The sequence below is a fragment of the Alligator mississippiensis genome, chromosome 1 (genome assembly GCF_030867095.1).
Source record: "Alligator mississippiensis isolate rAllMis1 chromosome 1, rAllMis1, whole genome shotgun sequence".
Lineage (NCBI taxonomy): Eukaryota > Metazoa > Chordata > Crocodylia > Alligatoridae > Alligator > Alligator mississippiensis.
The window spans coordinates 475949469-475976500 of NC_081824.1; the positions used below are offsets into that span (position 1 = coordinate 475949469).

General features: G+C 50.9%; 1 long non-coding RNA gene and 2 other non-coding genes across 3 annotated transcripts; 2 read left to right on the forward strand and 1 right to left on the reverse strand.

The window, feature by feature from the left end:
* The first annotated feature begins 1627 nt into the window (after positions 1 to 1627).
* On the forward strand, positions 1628 to 1813 carry LOC132247818 (U2 spliceosomal RNA). Its single transcript, XR_009459257.1, has one exon. It is a non-coding gene; the product is annotated as a U2 spliceosomal RNA (small nuclear RNA).
* LOC132248771 (uncharacterized) lies at positions 1707 to 24155 on the reverse strand. Its single transcript, XR_009460149.1, has 3 exons — positions 23712 to 24155; positions 20860 to 20968; positions 1707 to 7435 (listed from the first exon to the last, which is right to left on the reverse strand). It is a non-coding gene; the product is annotated as an uncharacterized LOC132248771 (long non-coding RNA).
* On the forward strand, positions 15505 to 15598 carry TRNAT-UGU (transfer RNA threonine (anticodon UGU)). The gene is made up of 2 exons: positions 15505 to 15542; positions 15563 to 15598. It is a non-coding gene; the product is annotated as a tRNA-Thr (tRNA).
* Positions 24156 to 27032: the final 2877 nt, after the last annotated feature.

A 27032-nucleotide genomic window follows, 5' to 3' on the forward strand; every position in this document is an offset into this window, starting at 1 on the left:
ACACCATCCGGTGGTCCCGCGACATTTACGTGGAACACATCACGGGCCACCGCCAGTACACGGACCCCAGCAGGAGAACAGCCGCCGGACCGGACCCGGAGGGGACCGCCTGAACTGCCCCCCTCCGCAACAGACGGACCTTCGCTTCAAGAGGGTAAGTATCATCGCCGCCAGCGCCCTGGAGGAGACCGCCCGCAAGAGGATCGGCAGGCAACCCACCGGACGTGACTTGGCCACCTTCCTGAGCGGCTCGCTGGAGGGCGAGTTCAGCCGAGACGGCGGGGACTTTGCCTCGCTGTGGAGCCGAGCCCGCAACGCCACGCGCCGCCTCGGGAAGCGCATCGGCTGCGCCTGGACTTGGACCGAGGAGCGCCGGGAGCTGGCAGTCTCCCTGCAGCCAGCCCCGCACGCCGACTCCGTGACCGTGACGCCCCGCACGAGGACCTTCCTGGAGAGGTTCCTGAAGGACGCCGTCCGCAACAAATACGCCGGCGACCTGAGGGCCAAACCCGACCAGGGCAAGGTCTTCGACGTCACCTCGAAGTGGGACGCCAGCAACCACTTCATGCCTAGCGGGAGCTTCACGCGCTTCGCGGACTGGCGCTTCCTCCACCGCGCCCGCCTCAACTGCCTGCCTCTCAACGGGGCCGTCCGCTTCGGCCACCGGGACAAGAGGTGCCGACGGTGCGGCTACGCGGCCGAGACCCTCCCCCACGTGCTGTGCAGCTGCAAGCCGCACGCCAGGGCCTGGCAGCTCCGCCACAACGCCGTCCAGGACCGGCTGGTGAGGGCCATCCCGGCCGCCGCGGGGCAGGTCTCCGTCAACCGCACCGTCCCGGGCTGCGAGAGCCAGATGCGCCCCGACATCGTGATCACCGACGAGGAGGCCAAGAAGATCACCATCGTGGACGTCACCATCCCGTTCGAGAACCGGCGCCAAGCCTTCACCGACGCCCGGGCTCGCAAGCGGGAGAAGTACGCCCCGCTGGCCGACACCCTGAGGGGCCGCGGCTACGACGTGACGGTCGACGCGCTCATCGTGGGGACGCTCGGAGCCTGGGACCCCAGTAACGAGAGCGTCCTGCGCGCCTGCCGCGTCTCCCGCCGCTACGCCAAGCTGATGCGCTGCCTCATGGTGTCCGACACCATCCGGTGGTCCCGCGACATCTACGTGGAACACATCACGGGCCACCGCCAGTACACGGACCCCAGCAGGAGAACAGCCGCCGGACCGGACCCGGAGGGGACCGCCTGAACCGCCCCCCTCCGCAACAGACGGACCTTCGCTTCGAGAGGACTCATCAACGACGGACGACGACCCAGCGCCACCCGAAGAGGACCCCCGCGATAGACTGTATCTAGACTGAGACGCTTCATCTTCGGACCACTCCTCCCACCGTCGCGGACCATTGTCACGGGTATGTGTGTTTCTATCCTCTTTCTCTCTCAGCGTCGCGAAACCCCCCCTCCCTCCCCCTCCCCACTCCCCTTACCCCCGGGCTTAGTTGGCTAACTTTGTATCGCATGTAACCTAGGTGCGTTCCCAACCTCACCCCCATCCTTTTATTGTTAGTCCCTCGCCCGGGCGTTCTGTATTTCCCTATCGGCTTTGTCATCTTTTTTGGATTTACCATCCTTACCATTTACTGATAAAAGTCAATCTGTTCTTATCAGTTTAATATCTGATATGTCCTCGATGTGAGGACTTTATATTAAATGGATTTTTGGAACTGGGAGATGGACTCGGAGCTTGCTCCATCCACTCCACGCATCGGCCTGGTATTGCAGTGCCTCCAGGAGCGGTGCACCTCCCCTCGGGGAGAACTTGCTGCTGTCAAAAAGTAGATCTCGTCGCTTCGTCAGAGACATCTGGGGGGGGCTGGTGCCGGGCAGGGGCCCCCGGCAGTCTGGCAGGCAGGCTACTACTTGTCCGAGAAGGACGGGGTGGCTGGCCTGCCCGGAGGAAAGCGGTCCCTCTGCCTGCACCTGGATGAAGAGCGCGGTCAGCAGCGTGCAGCTGAGGGGGGGGGTGTCAGGGGCAGCCTGCTTGGTGACCCCCTGCGAACAGCTCTGTTACAACGGAAATCCTCTGTCACAGCAGAAATCGGGGGCTTTAGGATGCTGGAAAGCTGTGGATGTTGTCGTCACTGTTATGAAGCAAAACGAACCAAACTGAACACAGGCGGTACGGTACGGTACGGTACGTCTCAGAGGTCAGATGCGAGCCACAACTGAAAGCTGGAAGGCCTGGGAAGAGCCAGAGGCCGCCACAACACCAAGGCGAGGCTTCTGGAGCACGATGCGCTACACACCAACTACGTGGTGAGCGCATGCATCGTTTTGTCGTCGCGTGGCCTTGGAGCAGGGGGAGATGGACGGTGCGGTGGGAGGAGCGCCCCCCGTGGGCAGGGGAGACGCACAAGCCCCGTCTCCCGGCCCAAGGCTCCTAGTCAAGACTGCCCCCTACAACAGCTTGCCTGGCGCCTCGTGGCTGGTGGCCATACGCAAAAGCATTGTTCTCGTGGTTGGGTGTGAACTAGCTGTGAACAACTGAGAGGCTCCACACCTTTGCAAGGAAGCCTCAGCCCCACGATGGCAGCGTCTCACATCAACCCTCTCCAGTCCAGCGGGGCCCTGCTCCCAGCGACAGCGCTCTTAGCGGCACACAGGCACGCTGGGAGTCCTTCCCCAGGGGCAGGGTTCAAAGGGGCAGCTGCTATTAAGCTCTAATCCTGAGGAGGAAGGGAAGGCGCGTCACTCGTCTATGCGAATGTGCTTAAACGCTGCGTGTAAACGCGTTTCAACGCTATTAAATCGCTGAGTGTGAACGCACCTAATTGCATTTGAACACGCCTCATCATTGAGCGTGAACACGCTTTAACTGCTGCCTGTGAACGAGCTGAGGATTGAACCAGAGCAAAACCTTTCCAGTTTGGCGTGTGGGGCCTCTCCTCTGCTTCATCTCGGTTGCTCTCAGCGAGCTCACGCCTAACAACAGTTAGACCGCTCGCTACTGCGCGTGAACAGGCTTCGCTGTTTGTGTGCACACATTTCGTTGCGTGTCCACGTGCTTCGCTGTTGTGTGTGAACGTACTTCATCACGCAGGGTGAACGAGCTTCGTCACCGAGCGTGAACACGCTTCAACGCTGCGCAGGAACAACTCGAATGCAGCGACACCTTTCCAGTTTGGGGCGCGGAGCCTGTGCTTTGCCTCGTTTGAATCGTTCCAGCGTGCTCGCACCCGACCGTCAGACGAGAGCCCCGCTCCCTCGGCTGTCACAAGCAGCCTCTGGCCCCAGGGAAAACTCCCTCTGGCAACGCCACCCACCCCCCGTGGGGCCCACAGCACTGGCATCTGCCTTGCTCATGTTCCCGTCCCCTCACCGCCTCCCTGCCTCTCTCGCCTCCGCGCTGGCTGTTGGAGCACAGGAAGCGGAGACGAGACGCTCTCGGCAGGAAGGTGGAGAAACGCCCCAGCGTGACGACGACATCCTGACTTGAACCCTGCCCCGGCACTGCTCTCCTCCGAACCGTAGCGCGTGGCTTCTGCCCGGCCCTGCTCCGTCCAGGGAGACGCGGGATGGACGCGGGAGGCTGTCCCCGCACAGGAAAACTGCCCGTCTTGGAAGGCGCTGCCAACCAAGGCCTTGTTAAATCCCCAGCGGGAACGGACCGACTGTCAGGAGCTCTCCGTGGGATAAGAGGCTGTCAGCATGCCCGCTGCAAGCACCGCGGCACTGCTAGCGCCATAAGCCATGCCCAGCACGGTCGGTCGGTGATAACACCAGTCCGGAAACTGCCTCCTGGGAGCCTTGAAGACGTGTGGAGCTTGTCAGTTCGGGGGCTGCTGCTAACCAATGCAACAGCCGCAGCAGCAATGCAATGGCACAACTAGCATTGGTTGTGGGGCTGGCAATACTAAATACCGTGTAACGTCAACGGGAACTCTTTGTCACACGCTCCGAGAAGTCGCACGTTACGGCGTCCTAAGTAGCAGTGCTGACCCGCCCTGTGGTTTTTCGACAGAAAAACATGCGATCTCCCAAAAGTCTAGACCCACTTCACACGTATCGGGGGAGGGAAAAGCCATGAGAAGCTTATCATATAATAGAAAAAATCAGCTCTAAGGACATGTGCTGTAAGAGGTACTTTTCAAATGTAAATCGTGGAACTCACCAGGCTGCGTAGATGAAAACAGGATACTTTCCCCGCAGTCATCTTAACGGGTACGCTTGTTTTACCGTCAGGATCAACCTAGGAGATGTTTCGAAGAAGGAGTAAGAAAAGGAAAACTCAACGAGAACTAAAATGAATATAGGGACAGCACATAAGGAGAGTAAACCACAGAAAGCCAACCAGTTACGGGCATCCGACTGGCGGCCTGTGGGCTGCGTGCAGCTCCCAAACTCCCAGTCCCGAGTCTGCTTGCCCCATCGCTTCGCTGCTGCTGCTGCCACCAAAATCCCCTTCCCTAGCCCAGCATCTGCTTCCTGCGTGCCCACTTCCCCCCGCCACCCCTTGTGCACTAGGGCCAAGGCAGGGCGGCACAGTCCTGGTGCAAGGGAGTCTGTGGCTGGGGAGGTCCTGCAGACCCCTTTCAGCTCGTGCAGGAGGCGGCTCTGGTGGGCATGCAGCCCCTACAGCATGCGGATAGGGGGGCTGCAGCCCCAGCCACTCAGAAACTGGACGGCTCTGTTGTCAAACAAGACGTTTCAGGAAGCAGCGGTTCTAAACAGAGAGCAGTTACTGGAAAACAAAGGGTAGGGAAGGGAGGAAAAAGAAAGGGGTATGAAGCGAGCTCGCTTACAAAAGCTTACGCACCTCTGATTGACTTAGTCTACGAGGTGAAAGCCTACCCTGCCGTGTAGCACGAGTCTTTCGATGTAGAAACAAGGTAACAGGAGCATCTACAAAGCCCCAGCTGAAAAGGAGCTATAAGAGGGGGTGGCAATCTCCAGCCCACAGGCTTAATCTGGCCCACAAAGAGGTCTGATCTGGTACGTGGGACCCGTCTCACAGGGTTGAGCGGCACTGCCCCTCCGCTCCGCAGCAGCGCGCTCCGCGACCGACCCTGCTGCTCTACCGCAGCGGTTCTCAGTTCGCGGGTTGTGTCCCAAAAGGGGGTCACAAGTGCCTATGAAAGGGTCACGAACAAACTTTAAAACTGGATCAACAAACTTTAAGGGTGGATTGTCTTTTAATGGAGGAAAACGTGGGCAAAGGTGGCTTTTCCCTTGCAGGCTGGCAGAGGTCCAGGGATGCTGGGGGACTATGTGTTAATATGAATCTGGAGAGGGTCTGGGTCAGAAGTACAATAAACCAGTTTAATCTAAATCAGTTCAGTCTAATACTACATCCATCCAGGCTTATCTTAAACCTGTTTCGGCAATCTTGAAAGTGGCTTATGTGCCCCATCCTTCTGTTGTGTTCCAGATCTGAACCTGTTTCCAATCTCTTAGACCAGCTTGTGTGTAATTTCTGTCCCAAGCCTAACAGAGGAGTCAAGAATTTAACAGCTAACGACACTACTTGCTTGAAGAACATACCAAATGCATCCAGCAAATGTACTTGTGCAAAGCATTTGCACGTAACAATATACGTTTATATTTCATGCCTTTGAATGGATACGTTCCTTAGGGAACACGTGCGCATTTGATTTTTCAGCAATGAAGTTCTTCAAAACTAAGATGGGAGCCAGGTTGTTCCCTCCAGTCTGTGCAAAGTGGAGGATGAATGCCCCGATCTCTCTGCCAGGGGCCACAGAAGGGTAAATCTAGTATTAAGTAACATCAGCATCAACCACTCTTCAGCCAACTGACTAGCAAGCAAGGAAGCTGCTCAGACGTAACCCACTTGTTTCTCCAAATCAGTTCAATTTGTTGCCGTTTACCTGCGGGGAACAGGCTAGAGAGTCATCCTTCCTCCATGCATGAACTGCCCAGGAGCTCATCCACTGGGAAAAGACAGGGAGACACACACTACTCCTGCCATGCCTCAAGGGGAATTCCCTTTGGCTAAAAACAGACCCAGGACTCTTCCTCCCCCTCTTGGCTCCCTCAAGAGTCTTTCACTTGGGGATCCTACAGGTAAAGTACCCCACTCCCTACCATAAGTACCTGTGACCTGAGATAACAGGACTCCTGGGACAACTGTGACTAATCCATGCTAATTTTCATTCAAGCCTCATGTTTAAATGACTTCTCCCTCCCTCCCCTTTTGATAGGAGTTAAAGACCAGTGATAAAGCCCTTGTTTGCTTTCTGCCTTAGGTACTTACTAGTGCTCCTCTCTCACTGCACCTTTGCGGAGCCTGGAGCGTTAGCTAACAGAAGAGGTTCTGCAGACTAAACAAAGTGTAGGATTTTGCATGCAGCATGTGTGCACACGCACACACATGCACGCACACACGCACACGCAAGGTTGCAAGGTTTTCCAGCATAGCTCCAGCAGAAGGACACTGTCAAAAAGTGGGATGCAAGGAAGGGGGAGGAAATGCAGAGAATTACGCGGTCTGTGGATTCCACAAGCTCAAAATGCATGATATTACTTCACTATAATTGAGCCGGTATTGTTCCAAGGACTAACTTAGGGAAAACAGGTGCAAAGGAACGGGACCGATTCCTAAAGTGAACTGAAATTATTTCCTCCTCCGTAAGTTAACAAAACTAAAAGGAAAGAAGAAATCCCTTTCAACTGCAGTTTTGACTGTAGCATAACAAACCTTACAGGTGGCCGTGATGTTTTAGCCTAGAGAGAGTGAGGACTATTTTTACAAAGAATGATGTTATGTCTGAAATATAACTGCTTCATCATTGCTGCAGGTATAGATTGCTCCTTGTCATGCCCCTCTATAGCACTGCTATATGTCAAAATGGTGAAATATGCCCCCCAAATGTAATGAGAATATTTACATACTGTATTAGCAGGGGTGCTATACCTCAGCTTTGCATAATGTTTCAGAAAGTTTTAACCTCTACAAACTAAAAGAAACAGACATAAGGACAGTTCTTAAAAAGCCACTCCTGTGCCCCTGGCTCTGGCACAAACTCTTCTAGTTTCTATGCAATGCTCTGTGCAAGCACGTGGACTGTAACGTTTACAGCATTACATACTCTACCCAGGGTCGCAGATGTTTGTGTATGACACAGTACAGTCCTCAATCTGCATATCCCGCACAGACAGAACGAAGTAAACAGCCCATTTTTCAAAAGTACATAAAATATGGTATTGAGAGTTCTTTGCTTTAATGTCAAAAGCTACTTAAAGAGGAAAATTGCTCTTTACCAGACAAGCTTTCTTTTTGCAGAGATCACATCCACTACTCCTTCCTTGGAAGAAATCTGGGCAGGGTGGCACACTGGAGACTAACTGGTTCAATGATGCAGCAGCTTTCCTTCTTGGGATGCAACGAAGGCACTTACAGAAAGCAAGGGCTCTAAATAAAAGAGAATTTAAAGATAAACGTTAGACTGAGGTACATTGAAAGGCTCAGTAGAGAGAAACAAGGTGAACAGGGGCAGCAAACAGGGCAAAGGAGACGAGGGAAGAGGAGCCAGGCACCTGACCCGAACCCCTGGAAGGAAAGTGAGCTGGGGCTGCGTGTACGTCTGGGCACGTGCTCTAAGGAGCTGGGAGTGCTGCAAGCTGGGGGACTGCTACCTCTGTCTGACAAAAGTCTTAGCAAGGGCCAGGAGGGGAGAAAAGGAGACTCTGCGTGACCAGGGGCAGCAAACGGGGCAGTTTGCAAACAGTTCATAAGTCAGTTTGCAGGTTTCAATGTGACGGTGACGGGTGTGCACACTGCACAGTACAGTCTTTGTAACAAGACTAAGAGCGGTGTAACTGTAAAAGTGTGGTTTGGACTGTCAAGCAAACCACAGCAGTCACAAGGCAGGCTGTCAGAGCAGTGCCTCCCAAACTTTTCCTCAGCACGATCCATTTATGGCCCCATTCCTCAGCATGACCCCTCGCTCCCCACCCATAGCCCCCCACCCCTGCCACCCCAGCCTGCTGATGTTTCAAGCCCATTTGGGGTTGTGACCTACAGTTTGGGAACCACTGTGTTAGAGGTACAGTTATATAGACATGTAGCTATTTATATATAGAAATAATATGTTTTTTTAAAGTTAGTTCACAGGTCAGTTTGCCCCCCGTTCTTTAAAGGGGAGCCTTTAATGTAAGACCTTTCTTTAATTGAGAGTACCTAATCTACATCTATTTAGTGTAAGTCGGTAAAACACAGCAATTAGACCAGTTCTTGTGCTCCTTGCTTAACTGGAGTCCAGAGTGAGAGGGAAGTTGGAGGCGGCGTTTGCTAGGTAATTTATCTGGAAGCTCTCCCTCACCTTCCTTCACCGTAAACTTGGAGAGAGGAAGCGGGTTAGCAGGGGAAAGGGAAGCTTTTGGGACCAAGGAGCAGCACAGAGGCCAGTTTACAAGGGAGTTTGCTAGGAAAGGTCTGCTTGGAAAGAGGGGCGAGCAGAGAGAGGGAGCGGATTAAGAAACCCAGCGACACGCCTGGAAGACATCAAAATCCCCGAGCCACTGCCACTGCCAGCTCTCTCTGGGCTCCTACCTGTGAGGTGTCCACCCAGGCAGGAGCGCTCACCATCTACCCCACGGGGTTTGCCGCTGGCAGGTTCCTTTCAGTGACAGCGAGATGGGGGAGCCTGTGATGTGAGCCGCGCGTTCAGGTGGTGCCCCTCGGGAAGCAGGCGAGAGAGCTACAGGAGGAGGTGGCGAGGCTCCAAAGCATCCTCCACCATGACAACTTCATCAATTTGATGCTTGAGGATACTTCTACTGTGGTGACAAGACTGCCAAGGGCGGCACTAGAGAAGGAAGAGGACTTGAACGCCAAGGAAGGCAGAAGCTGAAAGCTTGTGACCTCTTGCAGCAAGGAGAAATATTCACGCCCACCTGCAGCGGTTTGCCTGGAGAAGAGACGTGAAGCCCCAGCAGCAGAGGAGGAGCATGTTCCGTCGGTGGCAGAGGCCAGGCCAAGCCTTTCCAAGAGAGGGAGGGTCGAGACCACTGCCACCAAGAGGAAGTGAAGGGTGGGGGTGGCTGGAGACTCCCTCCTCTAGGGGAAGAGGCGTCCGTCTGCCAGCCTGACCTGTTGTCTCAGGAGCTCTGCTGCTTCCCTGGAGCCTGGACCTGAGAGGTCACGGAGCAGTTACCCACACTCATCCAGGCTCTGGCTACCTCCATGCTGCTCATCCATGTCGGCACCCGTGATACTGCCAGGGGCGACCCTGAGCAGATCAAAAGTGACTACAGGGCTCTGGGTGCCAGGGTGAAGAGGAAGGGGACTCGGGTGGTGTTCTCCTCAATACTGCTGGTCAAAGGGAAGGGCCTGATCGGAAGCAGACGCATCTTGCAGATCAATGCATGGCGACACAGACAGTGACACCAGCAGGCTTTGGCTTCTTCAACCAAGGGAAGTTGTTCCAAGAAGGATTGCTAGGGAGACACAGGACGAAGAGAGGGAACGACTTATTTCCAGACGGGCTCACTAACCTAGTGAGGAAGGCTTTAAAATTTAAACTCTGTGCGCTGGAGGATGGAGACCAAAGCCCTGAGGTAAGTGGGGAAGCAGGTGACCTGGAGGAAGTGCAGGAAAATGAGGGAAAAGGAAAGCCTCTCATTCTTCCTGAGAAAGCAGAGCAATCAGCTAGGTCCTCAGGTGTCTGTACACACATGCATGAAGCTTGGGAAATAAGCAATAAGACTTGGAAGTCCTTGCAGTCACAGAACCATGACATGACTGGAATAACAGACTTGGTGGGACAGCGCGCATGGCTGGAGCACTGCAATGGGTGGATATAAACTGTTCAGGAAGGACAAGCAGCGGAGGAGAGACGGAGGAATTGCACATGCACAAGTATCTGTACAACGGCTCAAAGCTCCGGTCTGAAACTGGAGCTAGGTCTGTAGGAAGTCTCTGGGTTCGGGTCAGAGGGAAGAGCAACACGAGTGATGTCATGGTGGGTGTCTGCTACAGACCACCAGACCAGGAGGAAGTGGTGGATGAGGCTTTCTTCAAACAGCGAGCGGATTTACCAATCACGGGCCACGGTTCTCACGGGGGATTTCAATCCCCGACATCTGCTGGGAAGGCAATACAGCAGCGCACAGGCACACCAGGAAAGTGCTGGAGAGTGCTGGGGACAACCTCCTGGTGCAAGCGGTGCAGAGGCCAAGTAGGGGCCATGCTCTTCCTGACCTCCTGCTGACAAACTGAGAAGAATTGGTGGGGAATCAATCAGTGAATGGCACCGTGGGCAGCACCAACCACGAGATGACTGAGTTCAGGATCAGGAGGCAGACAGGCAGCAGGGTACGAGCCCCGCCCTTCAGAAAAGCAGACTTCCCTTCACTCAGGAAGTGCTGATGGGCGGGCTCCCCTGGGAGGCCAATCGGAAAGTAAAAGGAGTCCAGGAGAGCTGGCAGTATTTTAAAGAAACCTGACGGAGGGCACAGGAATAAACCGTCTCAATGCGCAGAAAGACTAGCAAGAATGGCAGATGACCAGGTCGGCTTAGCAGGGAACTCTCAGCACGCTAAAACACAAAAAGGCAGCGTGCAAGAAGTAGAAAGTTGGACCAACGACTAGGAAGGAGCATAACAGTACTGCTTGGCATGCAGGGACGAAATCAGGAGGGCCAAAGCACACCTGGAGTTGCACCTCATGAGGGGCTCGGACTAGACGACCTCCTGAGGTCCCTTCCAACCCTCATTTTCTCTGATTCTGTGACCTCTTCCACTGCAGTTTCATCCACCGGTTTTGTTCAAATGAAAGAAAAGACTAGAGACAAATTGTTTCCCGTTACAAAAGCTGCACTGGCTTGTCCCCCTTTTTTTATCTGTTTACTTCTTCAAACAGTTGAAGATAGCGCTCGTCTATGGATTATGGGTTTATAATCGCCACGACCACCATTCAGCCCTGTTTTAAAAGTAAGGTATAGTTTACAACCCTCTGTTATAATAGGTGATTTTAATGAGACTGTATTTTTCTTAGGAGAGAGGCAAGAGTTTCTTAGGGTGATATTTTTTACTGGATCCACTGTGTAGTTAAGATCAAGTTAGAAAAGCTTTTAAATGCAAGACAAGCTCAGTCATTTCATTCTTTACAGCTCCTGAATGAATGCTACGTGGTACTAGTGATTTAATGGTCTTTAATATACGACTTTATTCTAGCACTTGATCTCCTGGCACCAAAATCTCCAAACAAGCCTGCCCTGGGGACGCGTGCAGGAGTGGGAGCCACCCCTTCCCTCCCTGCCACCCTCGGATGAGTTGCGGCTCCGTCTCACGTCCTGCCCCACTTCAGCTGGGCAGTGCCTGCCCCTGCCCCAGCCCCACTCCCTCTCTCACTGCGGGGGACCTCAATCTGCGCCCCCATGCCTCTTTCCTTCCCAACACCCCTTCACCCCCACAGACTTACCAGCCAAATGCCGTTCTCCAAGCTGCCAGGCTGCATCTTGGCAATTGGATCAGTATCATCCAATATGGATGGTCTACAATCAGCCATCGGTATCGGCCCAAAACATCTTTATCGGTGCATCTTACTGCTAGTACATCATCAAGAATACATGTACAGTTTTGAAAATATCAATCGTGACAGAGCACAATTTCAAAACTCTATAATTAACAAAGGTTGATAAAATAGTCTTGCACGTTAACACCAAAACCTTGGTGAAGCTATTCATTAAGAGCACAGCACAACAGGGATTTAGGAGGTTACACTCAAACCTAATGTACGCTTGGTATCACCAAAAGGACAACTTAATCCCATCCACTTTTAAACTGGTCAACTGACATATCTGGAGGGGGAAAAAGTTAAAATACAAGATTATTTTTTGTTCTTATTTGAAAATGAGCAGTCTCTCAGCTAATACATTTTGATTTTTTTGAACTGTTACTTGAAAGCAAAAGTACTAATTAATAGCTGATTATGAAAAATCTTTATGAGGAAAATTTGGAGAAAGAGCAGCACAAGAACTACAACTTTGACAAATAGGATGTTAACATGCAAGCCAAGCATCTGTTTAATTCGCATTTTTACTTGAAAGGTTATAAGAAAAGTTCCTACACATCAAAGAGCTACTCAGCACAGCTCACAAAGACATTCTCAAGGACCCAGAGGGACGGCCCTCCATCTTCAGCTCCCTCTGTGCAAAAATGAAGTTTCTTTCCTACCTATGGGGACGTTTTACCATCTTGTAACATCTACACTTTTCCCAGAGCCTTACGAAGGGACTTTGATCCCGAAAGCCTGCAGAAAAGGACAGTTTTCTTGCCATTTTCCAGTTGGTCTAATAAAAGGTATCATTTTGGAACCCAGAGTTCTAGTTTTTTGTATATAAGAAAAGTTAGCAACTTTGCAGTCATATATGAAAGCCTACAGGTACAATAAGAGAGCTTGTGATTTGCACCACTTAGCAGCGCTGTGAGCGATCATATAAACTAGAGGTGCACTGATACCTTGGTCTGATATCGGATCGGTATCAGTACAAATAAAACTGGCTGTATCGGATATCGGCCCGATGGGGCTGATAATTTGGCTGATAAATGCCTGTGCTGTGCAGTCACAGCACAGCACTCAGGAAGCAAGGAGCACATCTGGCAGCGTGGAGAGCTGCCTTCAGCTGGCAAGTCCAGTGTGGTGGAAGGGGAGGAAAGCGGCATGTGGGGGGCAGATCAAGGCTCCCGCTGGTGATGGAGGGGGTGGGGACAGGTGCTGTCCAGGCAGGGTGGAGAGGGGGAGCTCCAGCTTATGGTGGGGGGAGGTGGCTCCCACTGCTACCTGCACTCTGGGAGGGCACGGGCGGGGGGGGGCGCGCCCCTTGGATCTGTGCACGGCAGGGTGGGCTGCAGCCGGGGCTGCGTGGAGCTCTTCTCGGTGGAGGCTGGGCTCGGAGAGGGCGCCGGTGGCATTGGGAGGATGCTGCATCCACCCCAGATTTCACCACCGCTGTGCTCCCAGTGCCACCGCTGCCAGCAGCCCAATGCAGCCCCGGGTTTTCCTGGTGCATGGGTGGAGGTGGGGCGTTGAGCCAGGGCTGCACCGAGTGGCGGGCGGTGGTGGCGCTGGAAGCAGAGCCCTGGCAAAATTTGGGCTGGATGCAGCATCCTCCCAGCACTGCCGGCACCCACTCCAAGCCTAGCCCCTGCCGAGAAGAGCCCCACGCGGTCCTGGCTGCAGCCTGCCCCGTCCCACACAGATCCAGGGGGGCACATGTCCCCCCAGTGCCTTCCCGGGTTGCAAGCAGCGGTGACAGCTGGCCCCCTATCACGAACTCTGGCTCCGTCCCCTGCACCCCGCCTGGGCAGCACCTCCCTCTGCCTCCTCCCTCACCATAGGCGGCGTTGATCTGCACCCCCGCCACGCCCCTTCCCCTTCCCCTTCCCCTTCCCCTTCTCCTTCCCCTTCCACCAGACCGGAGTTAACCAGCTGGAGGTAGCTGTATCGGAAACCAGATCGGTATCAGCAAATATGCCTCCTTAAAGATCAGCTAGCAATATCGGCCCCAAAAATCTCTATCGGTACGCCCCTAATATAAATGCATAACTTCTAAAAAATATTTTAAAGGTATTATTTCGTTATTGTCCCAAATTTCATTAAGCTTTTAATAAACATGAGTATCTTACTACTCAGAAAGAGCTTAACTAATTTCCTTTTTCTCTAAAAGCTGTAAAATGATCAGCAATTAATAAAAAAGCACAGGTTTCTGGGCAGTCTTCAAAAGCCAGAACAACACTGCATGTTGTGTTAGAGTTTGATTGAGTATGTCAGAAAAATGTCTTTATTAAATCCAGCTAAAATGTCTTTATTAAATCCAAAAGCCAATAGCAGATATATAGTGAGTTTAAGCCAGTAGTTTTCAACCTTTTTTTTAGTAAGTGTACCCCCGGCAGCCCCTTCTTTAAAAAGTGTACCCCCAGGGGGGTGGGAGCAGCCGGATGCGGAGCAGGTGGGGGTGGCGAACGGTCAGACGTGGCGGGGGGTGGCAAGGGCCAGACAGAGCAGGGGCACGGTGAGTGGCAGAGCAGCGGCAGCGCAGCTTCTGTGGGCCCCGCTCTCCCTCCGCCCTGGCCCTGCTCCTGTGAGGCAGCAGGTGTGCTACATCTGCGCCCGCCCCTGTACATTCCCTGGGACCTTTCAAATTACCTCCAGGGGTAGGCATACCCCAGATTGACTACACCTGCTTTAAGCAACTGCTCTAAAACACTGACAAAGAACGTTTTGCGTTTGAAAGCTTGTCTAACTTAATTCCAACCATTCAGTTGGTCCAACAAAAGTGATCACACCCAAAAATCCTTGCCTCTTGCATACTTCCTAGATCATCACAGGTAGAACATAACTCTACACAAACGGGTGCTCAAACCACGGGGTGCTCAAACATCGCTCTAAACAAAGGCATGCCAGGGCCCCATCCATCTGTGCAGAGGGAGGCAGGGGGCACGCCAGCCCCAAGACAGCGCAGAAAGGGGGCTTTGTCAGCCTCAACCCGAGCCCAAGGGGCTTGACAAGGCCCCACTACAGCGGCAGGTTGGGGGCATGCCTGTCCCCACAGCAGTCCCATGGAAGGAAGAATGGCCAGGCCTGAAACCAGCCATGCAGGGGAAGAAGGCAAAGCTCCAGAAGAAGAAGTGCAAAGTCCTGAACTTAAGACAGAACAGTCTCATGCACCGCTACAGGCGTGGGACCAACTGGCTAAGCAGCAGCTCCACAGAAAAGGACCCGGGGGTTACAGCGGACAATAAGCTGAATAGGTGCCAACAGTGTGTGCTTGTTGCCAAGAAGGCTAACAGCATACTGGGCTGCATTAGTAGGAGTGTTGTCAGCACTGAGGGAAGTCATTATTCCCCACTTTTCTGCACTGGTGAGGTTACATGTGGAGTACTGTGCTCAGTTTTGTGCCCCCTACTACAGAAGGGATGTGAACAAGCTGGACATTAGGAAAAACTTTCTGACTAAGAGATTGGTGAAGTGCTGGGACGGCTTATCTAGAGGGTGGTGGACTCTTGGAGGATTTTAAGGCCCGGCTCGACAAGTCTCTGGCATGATCAAATTAAGGATGGTCCTGCTTTTAGCAAGGGGTTGGACTAGATGAGTTACTGGAACCCCTTTCAACCCTAGTTTTCTCTGATTTATTAGAAACATTTGGAAAAACAGCAGTATAAGAAACAAAATTGGCGATGTAGCATCCATGGGCATCTACACGCAAACAGCAGCTACCTCCCCATTGCAACACACTCCCCTGGTATAGCGCGCCACTACGGTGAAGTAGCGGCTAAAAATAATCATGTGCCACACACACAGCACAGTAAAGTTGCCATAGTGACACATGTAGATGCGCCCTGTATGTTGTGTTAGAATTTGGTTGAGCGTGTCAGTAACTCAGTTCAAATGTCTTTATTAAATCCAAAAGCCAATAGCAGAGATACAATTACTTTAAACCAATGCTCTAAAAGAGTGACAAAAAGCCTTTCAGTTCAGCTCTGGTGGTGCAGTGGGTTAGCATGTGGTACTTGTAAAAACAACCCTATGGAAGTGCTGCTAAGGTTGTGAGTTCAAGCCTCACCTAGAGCATTTGACTTTTACTTGGGATGCTGAAGCAAGCGTGTGTGCGCCCTTGGCGCCTGTGCCGTGGTAAGGAACCAGCAGCAGCAGTAAGGTGACCTGGGCCAGCTGTAGGGACGTGGGAAGGGGTTTTCTCCCATCCCTATTTAGTTGAGGGGAGAGCAGGAGGAGTCTGAACTCTGCGCATTAGCATCATTGGTTTCAGACCGTGTTCAGGTGAGTGCACAGAAGGGAGTCTTAAGAGAAAGTTAAAGCATTGTGGGTTAGGACACACGGAGGTCAAGGGGAAAGGGACCTGGTGATGGGGGTCTGCTACAGACCACCACATCAAGGAGCAGAGCTAGACTGGGAATGCTTGCGGCAGCTCTCAGAGGCCGTACAGTCTAGGGACATGGTTGTCATGGGGGACCTAAACTACCCTGACATCTGCTGGGAAAAGCAGTCAGCCAAATCCAACCGCTCACCTAACGCAGGAAGTATACGGTCCCACTGGACTTGGTGTTGGCTATGGGGGATGACCTGGTAGGGGAACTACAGATTCGTGGTCACCTTGGGGACAGTGACCACCACTCACTCAATCAAATTTATCATACGGCGTCGAGTGGGTAAGATAATAATAGGATGGAGGTGCTTGACTTTAGGAAGGCTAACTTCAGTGTGCTCAGTTTAACCAGCGATGCACTGCAGGAGAGGAGTATTGGCGAGATGGGAGTCCAGGAAGGGAGGTCGTTCCTAAAGGAAGTGATCCTTCAGGCACAGAGGGAGATGATCCCAGTGCGAGGGAAAGGGGAGAAAGGGGCCAAAAAACTTCCTTGGCTAAACACAAACATCCAGAAGAGCCTAAGGGCAAAAAAAAAAAAGAAGGCATATAGGTGGTGAAAGCAGGAGGAAGCTACCAAGGAGGAGTGTATCTACTTGGCCTGCACTTGCAGGGTGGCAGTTAGAAAGGCCAAAGCAACTACAGAGCTGAGGCTGGCAACACAAATTAAAGACAACAAGAAGTCTATTGTCAGGTATGTAGGGAGCAAAACGAAGGCGCAGGGCAGCACAGGACCCCTACTGAAGAAACACGAGCAATTAGTGACAGACAGGGGGGACAAGGCTGAGCTATTCAATGAGTTTTTTGCCTCAGTGTCCTTGAACAAGGGTCAAGATCAGTCTCCTAACAGGTTCTTAGATGGGATCAGAGGGATACCAGCCTACCAACTGTCGGCGCTGACGTGGTGCAGAGTCACTTGGATGGACTGGATGTGTTTAAGTTAGCAGGCCCAGACGCGCTGCATCCGCGAGTACTGAAGGCATTTGCCAGTGTCATTGCAGAGCCACTGGCACGGCTGTTTGAGCACTCGTGGCACTCGGGTCAGGTCCCAGAGGACTGGAAAAGGGCCAATGTGGTCCCCATTTTCAAGAAGGGGAGGAAAGAGGATACAAGTCATTATAGGCCAGTCAGCCTCACCTCCATCCTTGGAAAAGTCTTTGAAAAGATTATTAAGGATCATATTTGTGGGAGTCCAGCGGGAAAAATAATGCAGCAGGGCAACCAGCATTGATCCGTAGCAGGTGGATCATGCCTGACTAATCTGGTTTCATTTTATAACCAGGTCACAAAATGCTGATGCAGAAGTAGAGGTGGATGTTGGTTTTTTTTATTTTAGGAAGACCTTCGATTCCGTATCTCATCCCATTCTCTTAAATAAATTAAGAGGCTGTGACTTAGATGTTTACACGGTCTGGCAGGTGGCAAATTGGCTTGCGGGTCGCACCCAGAGAGTGGTAGCAGACGGGTCGGTATCGACCTGGAAGCATCTGGGTAGTGGGTTCCCACCGGGCTCAGTCCTTAGACCTGTACTCTTCAGTGTCTTCATCAGTGACTTGGATGTGGGCGTGAAGTGTCCTCTGTGCAAGTCTGCAGATGATACCAAATTGTGGGGTGAAGTAAGCACTCTGGAGGGTAGGGAATGACTGCAGGCAGACCTGGACAGGTTGGAAAAGTGGTCTGAACACAACAGGATGCAGTACAACAAGGACAAATGCAGAGTACTGCACCTAGGACGTAAAGATATCCAGCGCACCTACTGGCTAGGAAATGACCCTCTCAGCAGCGCAGAAGCGGAAAGGGATCTCGGAGTCCTAGTGGACTCCAAGATGAGCGTGAGTCGTCAGTGTGACGAAATCATCAGCAAAGCTAACTGCACTTAATCGTGCATCAGCAGATGCATGACAACTAGAACCAAGGAGGTGACACTTCCCCTCTATGCGGCACTGGTCAGACTCCAGATGGAGTACTGCGTCCAGTTTTGGGCACCATACTTTAAGAAGGATGTGGACAGCTTCAAGAGGGTCCAGAGGAGAGCCACTTGTACGGTTAAGGGTTTACAGGCTAAGCCCTATGAAGGGCGACTAAGGGATCTGGACCTCTTCAGCCTCCACAAGAGAAGGCTGAGAGGTGATCTTGTGGCCAACTACAAATTCATTAGGGGGGGCGCAGCAAGGAACCGGAGATGCTCTGTTCACCAGGATGCCTCTTGGGGTAACAAGGAACAATGGTCACAAACTGACAGAGAGCAGATTTAGGCTAGACATCACAAAAACTTTCTTCACGGGAAGGGTGGCCACAATTTGGAATGGGCTTCCAGGGGAGGTGGTGCTCTCCCCTACCTTGGGAGTCTTTAGGAGAAGGCTGGATAGGCATCTGGCTGGGGTCATCTGACCCCAGCACTCTTTCCTGCCTAGGCAGCGGGTCGGACTCAATGGTTTGTTGAGGTCCCTTCCAACCCTAGCATCTATGAATCTATTAATTTATGAATCTTGTGTTTGAAAGCTTATCTAACTTATAGATTCATAGAAGTTAGGGTCAGAAGGGACCTCAATAGATCATCGAGTCCGACCCCCTGCATAGGCAGGAAAGAGTGCTGGGTTTAGATGACCCCAGCTAGATGCCTATCTAACCTCCTCTTGAAAACCCCCAGGGTAGGGGAGAGCACCACCTCCCTTGGGAGCCCGTTCCAGACCTTGGCCACTCGAACTGGGAAGAAGTTCTTCCTAATGTCCAGTCTAAATCTGCTCTCTGCTACCTTGTGGCCATTATTTCTTGTAACCCCCCCGAGGCGCCTTGGTGAATAAAACCTCACCAATTCCCTTCTGTGCCCCCGTGATGAACTTATAGGCAGCCGCAAGGTCGCCTCTCAACCTTCTCTTGCAGAGGCTGAAGAGGTCCAGGTTCTCTAGTCTCGCCTCGTAGGGCTTGGTCTGCAAGCCCTTAACCATACGAGTGGCCCTTCTCTGGACCCTCTCCAGGTTATCCACATCCCTCTTGAAGTGTGGCGCCCAAAATTGCACACAGTACTCCAACTGCGGTCTGACCAGCGCCCAATAGAGGGGAAGTATCACCTCCTTGGATTTGTTCGTCATGCATCTGCTGATGCACGATAAAGTGCCATTAGCTTTTCTGATGGCTCCGTCACACTGCCGGCTCATGTTTATCTTGGAGTCCACTAGGACTCCGAGATCCCTTTCTGCTTCCGTGCCACCCAGCAGGTCATTCCCTAGGCAGTAGGTGTGCTGGACATATTTCCTCCCTAGGTGCAGCCCTTTGCATTTCTCCTTGTTGAATTGCATTCTGTTGTTTTCTGCCCATTTGTCCAACCTGTCCAGGTGTGCTTGTAGCTGTTCCCTGCCCTCCGGCGTGTCCACTTCTCCCCACAGCTTTGTGTCATCTGCAAACTTGGACAGAGTACACTTCACTCCCTCGTCCAAGTCGCTGATGAAGACATTGAGGAGTAATTTAATTCCAACCATACAGTTGGTCCAATAAAAGTCACCACACCCAAAAAATCCTTGCCTTTTGCATACTTCCTGGATCATCACAGCTAAAACACCACTCTTAACAAAGAGTGCTCAACCTTTTTGTCTGGTGAGATGGATGGGCAGTGCCCAATCCATATGCAAGCAGTACGCAGTCAGTGGTTCCAATCTGGGGCCCAAGGAGTTCATGACAGGGCCCCATCCAGCTGTCCAGAGTGGGGTAGGGCACAGCCCAGTCCTGATCCAGCATGAACAGGGATTTTTGGCCAGCCCCAATCGAAGCCCATGGAGGGAGGAAAGGTAGGGGCATGACAAGAAACCAATCCAAAGGCAATGGGGGAGGGGGAGGGGGGTATCTCACCAGAAGAAAGAGTTTAGACAGGTGAGAAACCCTCAAATTTCCCAACTGTGGGGAGCCCAATGGGGCAGATATCATAGCTCCACAGGCTGCAATTGGCCCAAGGACCAGAGGCTGAGCACCCGTGCTCTAACACTATCATCAAAACGCTATAACAATATTTATTATGCTTGCCAGCATTGAATCCGAACACTTACAGCTGGGCTCGCAGGAAGATCCTAGCTATCCCACGCTGCCTGACTCCCAGGGAAGCTCACTAGCAAAGAATCCACCTCTCCCACCTCTTCCCCTCCACCCCCAATCTCTCCCACTGTCATCTTCTTCAGAGCTAGCCCTTAATTCCACACACATCTAGCTTGTCATTCCCCAGACACACAACCTTCATTCCAGCCTGCCTGCAAGTCACTGCTTGGGTGACTGGAGGCAGCAGGCACACGTGTGTCTCTGCACACACATCCCCATGGCCTGCATGCACCCAGGCAGGGTCCTGGGAGTAGCACCAATAGCTGGATGCAGGTAAGTGTATGATCAGTGGGGGTTGGAGGTCCGGGACTTGGGGACTGTGTGTGCGTGGGCAGGGGGGATGGGTACCTGCCAGATATGGGGGAAGATAGCCGGGCGTCAAGGCTGCATCAGGGCAGGGGGGACGGGAGGGGTAGGCGCCTGCCCCTTCAGCAAGAGAAGGAGGCATCGGGGGGAGCTGCATAGGTGGGCTGGTGGCACTTGGGCTGGTGCTCATACTTGTATGGGCAGAGCAACTGGGAGACGCTGCTGGGGGGACGGGCTGGAGGGACCATGACCAGGCTGCCTAGTGAGGCATGGCAGCCCCAGACCAGGGCGGGGGGGGGGCCGCCACAGGCCTCCCCTCCTCCCTCCAGCCTGTGCTGGGGCTGGACTCTCTCCGCTGAAATCCGCACGAACTGCGGGACTTCGGCCCGAATGGCACAGGGGCAGCTGGGGGCTCCCTTTAGCAGGGCTGGGGGAAGGCAGGTGGGGACTGGCCACTGATCTTCATAAATAGGTCCTGGTACAAAAAATGTTGAGAACCACTGTCCTAGACCTCCCATCCCTTTAACGGGTATTTATTTCCTTGCCATTGTACACCCACCTTTTCTCTTACATTAGCATATCACTTCATCCTGCCAACTGAAGCATTTGGATTGTCTGTCTGGCTGCCTCTCTCAAGTCATACTTTCCTGAAACTGTCCTGCTTGAACCTGAGATGATAAAATAACACACTACCTGTTACTTTACAGTTCTTAATTCCTAGATGTTTCATTTTTTTAAAAGTTACAGTAATCAAATAGTCAAATAATTTAGGAGCTATGATGCTATGCGATTGCCAGGTCAAGGTTAAGTGCAGTTTTAGTAAAAAGAAAACCCTTCTTTCTCTAAATCAGATTTGCTTAGTATATAAGGGAACAGGTGGAAGAAATGGGGTGGTTTTTTTTCATCCCACACCTACAATTTGAATTTAAAAGCCAAACTGACCTCTTGCCTATTTCTACATCATGACAGGTGGTAAAAGAAGATATTCTTGCAGAATCGTTTTTCAGATTTTGTTCTGTTCAATCACTTCCCCAAAGTCCCCCCTCCCTGTGTTTTTCCTTTTTGGTCCAAATCCTCCAACCAAGAGAGAAAGAGAACGGTCCCAAGGCTTAAAAGTGTAATTTATCAGCATGAAGCTCATGTGTGTTTGCACAACAACCAGTGCAATCAGTGGGCTAATGTGGCCTACACACAGTACCAAAATAAAACTAACCTGGAAAAACTCCAGTATCCCATGCTGTATCTATTAAGTCTCATTTCCTTTGTTTGGTTTACTCTAGCTAAGCAAATGAAGTCATAATACTAGACTGATTAGCGGCTTTAAAGGTAAGACCTGCCTTAGCTTTGCTGTATATTTGTAAAACTAGTTTCACACCCCACTTCTGCAAATGATTATGCAAACATTTAGCCTCATGCGCTAATAGTCTTACCGAGTTTAACAGCTCATTTGTCGAAAACTATGCACACACAGACTTGGCCTTCGAATACAAATGGAGCTTTTTCAGACTATATCTTTTCAGGATAAGAACTAACAAACAGGCCATAGTGACAAATGCAGTTGCGTCGACATAAACGGGAATTTTCATTTCATTTACACACACCCTAAGTCTTTATTTGCATTTGTACAGCATCTGCTACAACAGAACTTTAGTCAGGATTGTCACCTCTCCTCATGGAAGGACGTACAAATAATTAACACAGTAATCAACTATCATGGTTATCTAGTATACAGAATATGTAACAGGGCACTGGGATGTGCCTGACCCTTTAGGAGAGCAAGCAGCCTGAGAGGCTGCTTTTAGGGGGCAGGGGGGAGCTAATGAGGGACTCACCTGGCTGGAAGAGGGCTCAGGCTGGAGCTACATGAGCCCCGAGTCTGCACCAGTCTCTTCGTTTCCCCCCAGCTACTGCACAGTGCAGAACTCCTGGCTCCGGGTCCCTGAAGGGAACTGGATTTTGGCTGAACAACTCTACAGGTCTGGAAACAGAGGCAAGTTTCTTGGACTGAGGAAGACTGGGTTTACAGGCAAGTGGTCTTTATGTTACACCTCTAAAGACTGAGGTGTCTGCCAGACGGCGGTGATGTTTCTTATTGATTTATGTTTAGCCTTGAACCCTGGGGGTGCAGACTCAAGGCTTGCTTAGAGAGCCAGTATCCCAGGAGCCCTCACACTGAGGGTGGGACCCAGGGAGGGGTCCCAGCACTGAAAAAAGGCTGAGACCCAGATCACGAGGTCCAAGAGGCCCAGAGCCACCTGTGTCCAGGGCTGGGCGGTGGAGGGGTCTGGGAGCTCAAGGGGGCAGAGTGCATAAGAAGGAAAATCAAAGGGAGAACATCTCTGAGGCTTAGGGCGTGGAGTAGGGGAGGAAAAGGAACCACACCGTTTGCCCTTAAGGCTAGGTCCCTGTAGGGCACCTGTAGTCAGGCCGAGAGGAACCTACCAAGGTTGGATGTCTGGATAGTGGCCAATGGGGCCTCAGACCCAGGGGAAACTTACTGGATTCGGGCTCACTCTAAGGCCTGCTAGCAGCCTCCTTGAATCAACCTGTAATATTAAGAGCAGGGCACAGCTGGTGAACAATGAAGAGAGAGTGACATTAGAGCTGGAGCCAGGCAGGAGCAGCAAGGCCGCTAGGGGTGTCATGGCAGCCCCTGTGGCTGTGAGCCTGTCACAGCGTACTTCTAGTTTTTCCTTTGAAAGGAAAATATAAAGTAGTGATAAAATTATGATCGCATAATCTGTGATTCCATGACTCGTTTCTTTAAAATTGGTTTAATGGACCACCGATAGTGCAGTGCAGCCCCAACACAGCAGGCCAGACTGCCAGTGGCCAATACATTCATGGGCTGGATCCAGGTGTTCCTGCTCTGGCACGTGGGTGGGCACCATCTGGCCAGGTGGGGGACAAACTGGCTTCAACACAGCCCTGATGGGGAAAGGAGCTTGACCCATCCTTGTCAAGAGGGAAAGAAGGCTAGCCAGGTGACCCCGTAGGGAGGGAAAGAGTGCATGGCCTGGCCCAACCCGGCCCTGCAGGAAAGGAAGGGGACACGGTCCAACCCTGATCCCGAAGTGGGGGAACGTGGCCCAGGCCCACGGGGGAAAGAGGCATAGCTTGGCTCAGACCAGCCATGCAGGTACTGGGGCTTGGGGATTTGGCAGGGGAAGTGATGGGGAGGCTGTGTTCATGGCCACCACTCGCTTGCTGCCAATTCCCCAGACCCATGGGGAGCCCCACAAGCCAGATGTGATGGCTCCATGGGGCTGCATTTGGCCCAGGGGATGGAAATTGAGCAACCCTTGTCTAGAAGATGCATAATACATCAATTTATATTTGCTTACAGAAATAATTAATAAAACATAAATATCAATGAAATGTTAGTTAAAATCTCAAAAGATTAAAAAATACCTGTCAGCATTTTCATTTTTACACTCTGCCTTGTATGGATAGCCATTTTAATAACATAACATTAGGTATCGTTTTCAAAAGATCCTGCCTGTTTGAAAATATGCATAAGTGGAGCAGCTGTAAATGCTTCACAACAAGTCGTAGCGCTGAAAGAAGAAGAAAAAAAAGTTAATTTCTCAATTAGTGAATGAGTTCACATTTTGGACTCTAAAAATACCCACGGTTAGTTCTGTAGACAATACATTTAGAAATCCTTTCCAAGAGTTACAGAAGTTCCATGTCCAATACAAATCACCATTTCCAAAGATACTAACAGAGCCAACAAACAGTCTTCAAAGCAACCTTGAAAACAGCACAAGAAAAGCTGGAAAGCAGGGTTTGATGCTTTTCCACCACAAATCATACTAGCCTATCTTCAAAAAGGCCAAAAGGTTCCCAAACAGTTAGGACTTTTATTCCCTACCAGCCTTTACTACACCTGAACTAGCAGCTTAAAAGTCAAAACTCTTCATTCTAGTTTTAATCCGTCTTGTTTTTTATTTTTTTTAAATCTATTTTTAATCTTTCTTGTTTCCCCAAGAAAAGCCATTTAAGGATCCGATCCAATTGACACTGAGATGAATGGGAGTCTTTTCACTGACTTTACAGAGTACTGAATCAAGCCCAAAGCATTCGTAGTGGACAATTTCCTCTTTGGAACCCCGCCCCCCACTCCGCAAGGGAAATCACCTATCAGTTATGATACCACATACCAATGTAAGAGCAGAGACTCGCCAAAACAAAAGCAAAACACCCAACCTCCATCAATCAGTGTTAAAACAGAAACACATTTCTAAGTATGTAAATCAGGAAAAAGAGGGGCTTTTTTCAGCATTGAGGAAATCAGGACTGTTAGTCTTAACTTTACACAGAAGAGCAATTTTAAAACTATCCCATACTAAACCCTAAGATTAATGTAAAAAGATGATACTATCTCACCAGAGGAAAGAGTTTAGACAGGTGAGAAACAGAACCTGGTATTCATGGAAGGGTAATTATTGGTTTGGCTAGGCACTTTTGCTTCTATTTGCTCTAATATAATTTCCCAACCTTAAAATACATTGTACCTTCTCTTTGGGTGTGCATCATACAGTATTTCATGACACTACTTTACCCATTTAAAGGTAAAAATCCCAGTGATACAACATTCAAATTGGAAGATTTAAAATTATAGCAAAAACTAGAATAAATATCCCCCACCACAACTCTGCCTAGATAAGTCTTTTGGTTTCTATTGAACAAAAGAAGACTGATACATATAATTCTTCCTACACGTTCAGGTTAACAGGAACAGAATGATTCATATACACTACGGTACTAAAATAACTGCATTACTGGACTCATTTTTGGCAACTAAACCTATTACTTATGTTCACTTGGAAATTTTAAAAGCCTTGGTGAGGTGATATAGTTGGGGGTAGTCCTGCTTCAAGCAGGGCATTAGACTAGGTGACCTCCTGAGGTCCCTTCCAACCCTAATTTTCAATAATTCTGTTTAGCTTTGAAGCATGGGAAGTTTCATTCAAGAAGTGAGTTTCTAGTCAAGATTTTTCCCCTCCCCCAAAATGCAGGAGCATGTGAAATCACATTTTACTGTCAGTATTTTTAAAACATGATTACAAATGCTATTGCTAAATGAATAGATCCTATTAGAAAGGGAAGCCAAGCAACTTCCTATGTCAGGGAGCGGATATGTAGTAAATTAACTGGAATCAAAGTGGTTCCGTAACTTCATCAAGCACTTCCTCCTTTCTTTTCCTATGGGCATGCATGACCATGCAAAGGGTGTGGGAAATAATGTTTCAGGCCTCACCTAGCCAGATATTGTGCCTATTTAATTAAAATTGGTTTAAAAAAAGTTATCAACACAAGCTACACCTAGAAAAGCACCTGTGAATTGGTGTGCACTACTTAAATTGACCAGATTGAGTAAACCAGAGTTAAACTGGTTCAACTTTTTGTGTAAGCAAAGCCAGAGGCATAACCAGGAGCGTCAGTGCCCGGGGGAGACAGCGCCGAGCGCTGGAGCGGGAGGTGAGGAGCGTCGAGCGCTGGAGACTCCCTGAAAACCGGCAGTTTGTTCAGTAACGAACTAACTGCAACTTGAGGCCTTTAGGCCTACGCTGAATGAAACAAGGAGACAATTTCAGTCCTACTTAATGTCTTCACTGGAGCATATCTGAAATCAGTCCCCATTAACAGGCATGAAAAATATACCCAGGTGCTACTGAAGATGCCGTAGAGAAAGCGATCATCGTGGCTTCCTGTACCTAGTACAGGGGTTTCTCAGCCTCTTTCGGCTCCAGGCGCCCGTCTGCAACTGGCCTGAGTTTTGTGGCACCTGCTTTTCACAACTAATTTCACTCAGTTTTTCATTATGAAAAATAGTAGACTGACTCCCACCCCTACTCACTCACTCGGTGTGTGAGCCCATGCAGCCACGTACATGCATGCACATGTGTGTGTGTGTGTATGTACATGCATGCACACGCATCTGCATGTGTAGGTGTATACACACAGTGCACCTGTAGCACATAGGGTACAGCGTGCCTGCAGGTGCATAGTGCGTGTGTGTGCATGCAGGTGTGCGCAAACAGGCAGAAGTGTATGTGCACTGCCAACGCACTCTTTCCATGTATGTATACTGACATGCACACCTATGTGTATACGTGTAAAGTGTATATGTGCATATCTACACCCCAACCCCCCGTACAAACACCCGTGGGCAACCCCTCCCAGCCGAGGACGACCCTCTCTCAGCCGGGCCGCGTGTCTGCGCGGGGGCGGGGGCGGCTCTGGAGTGCGGACCGGACACACCGGGCTGCTCCTGCCCCCCCCCCCTCCCGCTCCTGCGGCTGTGCAGAGACCCGGCCTCCATCGTGTCGGTGCCGCGGGGTGTCGGAGCGGGCCTGAGGCGGCCTCGACACGCTGCCTCCGCCTCAGCTACAGCAATGGCAGAGTCTTTGCAGTACCTGCCTTGTACGGTAGTATTCAGTCTTGGTGACACGAGTAAAATGTACAGTGTGTTATAACGAGTCTAGTTGCACAAAGTGGGATCTGACTTGCTGTGGCAGGATGACATGTTTTTCCTCTGTTTCCTTCTCCTGTTCCATAATTTTGGTTTGACAGCTCTAGGCTTCAGACTGCAGTTATTAAATTAATTTTAACAAAGACTTTCAAAGACTGTCTCTAGCAGTCTAGGAAAAGAGACACTGAAGAAATATCCTCATTAGGAGAGGGAAAGCATCTAGTTAAATTTTTCATAATTGCATTCATAATTGT